This window comes from Plectropomus leopardus, chromosome 1 (assembly GCF_008729295.1).
Source record: "Plectropomus leopardus isolate mb chromosome 1, YSFRI_Pleo_2.0, whole genome shotgun sequence".
Lineage (NCBI taxonomy): Eukaryota > Metazoa > Chordata > Actinopteri > Perciformes > Serranidae > Plectropomus > Plectropomus leopardus.
In genome coordinates, this window is record NC_056463.1 from 989901 (window position 1) to 997217 (window position 7317).

Below are 7317 nucleotides of genomic sequence, written 5' to 3' on the forward strand. Positions count from 1 at the left end.
CTGATGTTTGGTTTAGTTCAGTTTGTGACATCTTGTGACCGACATTTAGTGACAAAACGTTACTGTTAAGTAACCAGAACCAGCGTCTGGCAAACGTTTCATGCCAGAATCAACGTCCGCACAACTTTAACTAACAAAATATTCCAGTGTGAAAAAATCAAACCTAATTTTCATTCTAACATCTGTCCAAAGTTATCGTCCCTCTGAGGTTATATTGGATGTCCGCTGGGAATATGTAGATTTATATTTTTAACTTTTAAAGCAACAGTGTCTCAGTAAAAAACAACCGCTGTTTGTGTTGCTATTGCCTGTGGAAAAACAGCATGGTTGCTCAAAACACTCATTTTGGAACTTAAAAGGCGCCAGAAACACAGCAACGATTCGCTAAAACTAAGCTGTTTTTGGCCGTTTGTTTGTTAACAGTGCTCACAGTCCAGCATCATTCATTCATACACACGCTGCTGTAGAATTGCAGCAAAAAACGTGCATCGCCAACATTTTCTTCAGGCGACTGGATTTCAGAAAGCTCAACTCCAAAAAAGCAAAACAGGTTAAGATTTTTTTTTAAAAAAGGATAAAAAGCCACCTTCGTATTGTGGGAGATGTTTTGTGTGAAATCGTGATTATTTGTCCCAACAAAATAGTTGTGGCCGTCATTTTAGGAGTAGTCGTATCTGTTTCTCCCCTTCGTTCATTCCTGTTGTGACGGGTTTTGTTCTGATTTCTCGAGCGTAATTCAGACACTTCAAACCTGAGTTCATAAACCCGAATTTGTCGCTTTTGGGTTTGTTTTAGATTCCTGCTGTGAGGTAACAAGGGAGACAAAAGTCACATAAACAAACCAACAACTTGTTTTTTTATGGTTTTGATCACTTTGCCTGGTCTGGATCAGGTCTGCGACAGTATAAAATATTCACAGAAAATATCACAGTTTGATGATTTTGGGGTAAACTGTATCACAAAATGATTACTGTTAGTTCTAATTCAGGGTCTACCGATGTTGGTTTTCCTGGGCCGATACAGATTACTGTAGTTAATGAGACCGATAACCGATTTTTGGAACCGATATGCATTTACAATAAAAATGAAAATCTTTCTGTCAATATTTAGAATTTGGTTTATAACAAACTCCACCACAAAACTTTAAATACATTCAGCAAATGTTTGATCAAAACTTTCAACATCATACACAGAAAGTTCACAGCAACTTTTTGTTTACCAAGTCAAGTGAAAATTTAAATAAAAAAATTAATCAGCGATCATTCAAATAAATCGCCAAATATCGGCCAGACTGATAATCTGTTGACCAGTTCCAATAACCCTTAAAGGAACGATCAACGGGGATTTTTTGGTTGAAGAAATGCCTCGGTATTTGTAAAACTTGACTCCATTTTCTAAACGGATGTATTTGTAAAAAGTCTGATACAAATAAGTGAAGAAACTGAGATGTATATGGTGTTATAACCTTTATTTTTAATGCCGTGGTAAACTGTGAAACTGTTGCAACCCTCGTTCAGATTTTGGCAAATTTTGGCAGATTCAGCCACTAACTTTTTTCTCTTTAAAACATGACGGTCTTTAGTCTTGACACACAGAAATAGATGAATATTAGCTATAAATCCTGACATCATTTTAAATATTATTATTTCTTCCGACCATAAGTGACTGTTGACTTTCAGATATCAGCTTTTTTTTGCTAATTGTACCAATTAACCCTTGTGATTTTTTGGTTTCTGTAACAAGTTGAAATTGCTTTCATATTTCGAATGAGCAACAGTTTAAAGAGCAGGACCGCTCCTCTCAAGTTATTTGGTGGCGTCCACGGTGGATTTTTTTGTACTTTAAAAAACGACCACACGCGGAGTTTTGCAAAGTGATGCTAAAAGGAACAGACGGAAAGTTTGAGTTTTTTATTACAGTGTACAGTTTGTTAAAGGAGATTCGTTTGAGGTGTGCGTCACGGTTTTCAGCCTCAGAAGTACTAAAGGCTTTTATTTTATTATTTAACTTCACTGATTAAAGAAACACTGTTCAAAATGTTTGGACGTCACAGTTAATTCCTCCGAGCACAGTTTTGATGCAGCTCTGACGTGTTGGAGGGTTAAAGTGCTGCTGCGATTGATTGTTTTTCCGGTTTGGGTTGAAGGTGAACGGGGTTGCGTTGACGTGTGAGCGTCCGCACTCCTCCATGTCTGTCTGTTTACACCTGTGCTCCTGTTTCTACATATTTTTTAAATAAAAATAATTTAACCAAGTTAAGTTGATTTGGTTTGTAACTGCAGGAAATGGATCCAATAATAGTTTCTGTCGTAGACTCGGTGATCTCGCTCCTCCGGGGGACACTTAAAGAAAAAAATAACTTTATAAGAACAAGTGTGTCTCATACCGCCTCTCATTAGCAGTAATTAGCAAGTTCAGACACAAGTGAGCAGGATGACTCACTTCCTCTAGAGACGGTTTTAAATAGATATAGAAGAAGCTGTGCGGATAAAATAATTATAAACTGTCAGTGGTTTGAGTGACGCTCATGCTTGACCCCGCCCCCGCAGTTAAAAACGGAGCTATTGTTTATATCAGTGGGATGCCGTCCGCCTCATCATCACAGCTCGCCGCTCTGCGTTCACATGACTGATTTCATCAGACGAGTCGAACACGAGATGTGATCCGTGACTCGGTGGATGTTCAGCCGCTGCTTCGAGCTGCGGCGGCAGGTGGACACGTCACGTTTGTGTGTTTACGGTTACTGCAGGACTGTAAAAAGTCTTAAAAGGTACTGATCATTATTATTAATTTAAAAATAAGGTCTGGAATATTAATGACATCTTAAACGAATCATAAGAAAATAAATCTTAAAATACCAAGAAATTGGAGGTTGGATTTTATGGGTTTTTTTTTTTTTAAGCTGCACTTTAAGAAATGTCCTAAAATCCTTGAAATGTCCTAAAATATTAGAAATGTCCTAAAATCTTAAAAACACCCTAAAAATCTAGAAAGCTCCTTACATCCAGAAACTTCTTAAAATCTGAGAAACATCCTAAAATCTTAAAAAGGAGGCTAAGTCCGCTGCAGCGGCCGTGGGTTCGATTCCAGCCTCGGCCCTTTGCTGCATGTCATCCCCTCTCCCTCCCTCTTTCACACTTCACCTGTCCTTTGCAATAAAGACATACCCCCCCCCCCCCCCCCCCAAAATGTCCTAAAAATCCAAGAAATGTCCTAAAATCCTAGAAACTCTGTCTCTGCTGTAAACATCATATCCACCTGCCTCCTGGAGGCCTGCAGAGGAAAACCTTCACGGTCTGCAACACAGCACTGACTCTGAGTGTGTGTGTGTGTGTGTGTGTGTGTGTATCTCTTATCCATATATCCGTGTACTATGTAGATGTACTGCGAAGGCAGCCAAAGACAGGAGTTAAACTCTCCAGATGGATCCTCAGTCTGCTGTCGTGCTGAGCGAATTCAAACACACACACACATGATTTACACACAGAGACACACAAATTCACACACAGAGACACACACGCAGATTAATACACACAGACACAGACACAGATTAATACACACACACACGCAGATTAATGGAGCCTCCCAAACAGATCTGCATAATGAAATCATCCGGTTTTAAACATGTCTTTAAAGATGACTGTACGCTGGTGTTGTTGAACTGAGGGAACATGCTGCTGAGAGCGAGCGAGCACACACACACACACACACACACACACACACACACACACACACACACACACACACACACACACACACACACACACACACACACACACACACACACACAGTAATTGCCAGGCTGCCTCAGGCTGCCAGCCAGCTCTCTATCAGCCTGATGAACAGCACTCTCCTCTCTGTTCTCTGTGCACAGAAGGCGTGACACCTCACAAATCCTGCTTCATATGCTGTTCACACACACACACACACACACACACACACACACACACACACACACACACACACACACACACACACACACACACACACACTCTCCAGTCTCTAGTTATGCCCCTGCCTGTCTCACAGGGATATTGATGAAGAGGAAGGTGTGGCATGCTCCATAACTCTCAGCAGGGACACTCAACTTTCTTTGATCAGGGGCCACTTTTGAACAGTGACAGGAGGACGGGGGGCCAGTCACAGGGGCCAGTCACAGGGGCCAGTCACAGGGGCCCCGTACATGATTCTAGGATTTCAGGGTACTTCTGAGTTTTAAGGATATTTGGGTGTTTGCTAGGACCTCTGTCGGGGGGCGGGGGATCCTCCTCTGACACTTTTTTAGATAAATAAGTTCTATTTTCACTTCTCTGATTTTAGGACGTTGCTAGAATTTAAGGACAATTCTCTAATTTATTTTTTTGATTTCTACAATTTTAGGATGTTTCTAGGATTTAAGCATATTTTTAGGGATGAAGTATCTTTTGACATTTCTATGATTTCAGAACAATTCTCTTAATTTAGGACATCTCTAATTTTCAACCATTTCTATAATTTTAGGAAATTCCTATGATTTTAGGACAATCCTCTAATTTTAGGACATTACCTGATGGAGACTAAAAGTACAAAAACTATTCACAGTGTGAATCACTTTCTTTTTACTATGTTTTTTATTGTGGTTTAGAAAACATTTGGGAGTAGAGCTGAATGATTTGCCAGATATTGTAATATGAGTTGTGATTTTAGTGGATGTGGTACTTTTTGCATATTTTCATTCATTCATTCTTAAATATAACAAGGAATCATGCAAAAAATATTTTTAAAAAAACGATGATGTGACCTGCACCAAACGTCCTAAAATGTTGTTGTGTGCAACACCAGGATCCTTCATAAATAACGGCATGTTGTGACACATTTGACCTTTTTACAAAAACAGCAGCTCCTGAAATTAGGATACTGAACTGTTGTGATTTCAATAAAATTTTGACAAATTATGCAGCTAAACCGCATCCTATCAGGGGCCAGATTTGGCCCGCGGACCGTAAGCTGACCATCACTAATTTAAATAAAAGCATCAGATAGATAAATGTAATGCAATGTTTAACACATAAACATATAACAACAGGTGAAAAGTGAGCCATTTAAGATTATTTGGACATTTCTGGATTTTTTAGAAGTTGCTAGGATTTTAGGACATTTCTTGAATTTTAAGATCTTAATATAACGTTGTCCAAAAGACGTATTTTTCGATTATTGTATCTGTGGATTTTAGTTTCCCCATACTACTAATTCAGCCTCAGAAGATGCTGCAGGAAGTGTGTGATCCGATCGACAGCTCCAGAACAGACACTAACCTCGTGGTGACGTCGTTTTCTCAACTGCTGCGTCCAAAGTTCATGCGTGCGAATCTCAGCTCTCTTCTCTTTACACCTTTCTTACCACCAAAACCTGAAAGCACAACAAGAACATATAACGTCCTTTTTATTTGATGTATTTGTGCGTACATGTGTGTAGAAAAGACAAGAATTTGAAAACTTTGTGCAGAAGCTGGAAGCCAAAAAAGGCTGGTGGAGATTTCTTCCCTATTAAATAACAATAAACACGCATAAAAAAGAAACTTAAGACAAAGCAGTATAGTACAAAATAAATAGAAATGTACAAATTACAAAAAAGTAAATATTAACAGGTTTTGATTCACGTTCATCCACTGTAGTTTATGCAAGTGATTCATGTTGATGTTTGATTTTTTAAAGTCAGAGGGGCTGTATGATTATTATGATTATGATGATTATTATGACTGTTATGGTTATGTAGATGTGGTAAATTTGTTTAGTTCTTATGTTTTTTTGTGTGGAAATTAAGGCGTTTTTTTACTCCTTTGGTCACAAAAAACAATATTTTTGTGAATAAAAACAACTCTGATTTACAGTTTAAACCGTTTAAAACCGTCTGGTTCATATTTATAAAACTGCTCAGAGTTTTGTCAGCGTGTTATTTTCCTGTCAGTCATGTGAGCAGCAGGCTGCCGACAGAATATTTCAACAAGTATTAGTACGCTGTCTGATGCAGTATGTAGGACAGATCCCTTTCAACAGGGACACTGAACCTGCTTTGCTTAGGGGCCACTTTGGCAAAATGACAGGGGGCCAGGGGCCAGGAGCCAGGAGCCAGGAGCCAGGGGCCAGGGGCCAGGGGCCAGGAGCCAGGAGCCAGGAGCCAGGGGCCAGGGGCCAAGAGCCAGGGGCCAGGAGCCAGGGGCCAGGGGCCAGGAGCCAGGGGCCAGGGGGGGCCAGGGGCCAGGGGCCAGGAGCCAGGGGCCAGGGGCCAGGGGCCAGGGGCCAGGGGCCAGGAGCCAGGGGCCAGGGGCCAGGGGCCAGGAGCCAGGGGCCAGGGGCCAGTCGCAGCAGCCGCAGACATTTGGAGGATTTTAGAATGTGTCTCAGATTTTGGGACATTTCTCAGATTTATGACATTTCTAGGGTTTTAGGACAATTCTAGGATTTTAAGATATTTCTAAGATTTTCAGACATGTCTAAAACTTTTGAAAATGTCTCTGATTTTAGGTCATTCCTATGATTTTAGGACATTTTCCAGGATTTAAAGGAATTTCTAGGATTTAAGGATTTTCGAATGTCTGGAATTTTAGGGTATTTCTAGGATTTTAGGACAGTTCTTGGATGGACGTTTTCCTGATTTTAGGGCATTCCTGCGATCTTTGTACATTTTTTAGAATTTGAAGGCACTTTTTAGATTTTAGGACTTTTCTAGGGTTTTAGGACAGTTCTTGGAATTTAGGATGTTTCTAGGATTTTAGATTTTTTTTGACTTGAGGATTTGGGGACATTTCAAAGATTTTATAATGTTTCTATGATTTTAGGATTATTCTAGCATAGCATATTTTTAGGATATATGATGTTTCAAAGATTTTAGGACATTTCTAGGATTTTAGGACATTAGGGTCTTAGCCAGTGGACCCCCAACACGGTGTTGGGGATCCCCCACTGGCACATTTGTTTTTTGATGCTGTTTTATGCACTCTGACACCTTAAAACTACAAAAACAATTCCCAGTGTGAATCAATTTATTTTTAATGTGGATGGATTAGAAAACGTTAGGGGCCATCCAGCACTGTCAGGGGGCCAGATATGGCCCGCGGGCCGTAAGTTGAGCATCACTGATGTAGCCTCTGTCCCTCAGGTTTATTTTAAGGGGTGACAGTTAAATCAGAGAATTCATCTTTTAAATAAAAATGTGTAAAACAGTAATACCCTCGCAGTCTGAGCGGCGCTCTTCACCTCACATCCGCCGCACCGGTACAGCAGGTGAGTCCTGTGATGCTGCAGGATGTCGGCGCGCGCATGTACGGCGCGCGTGCAG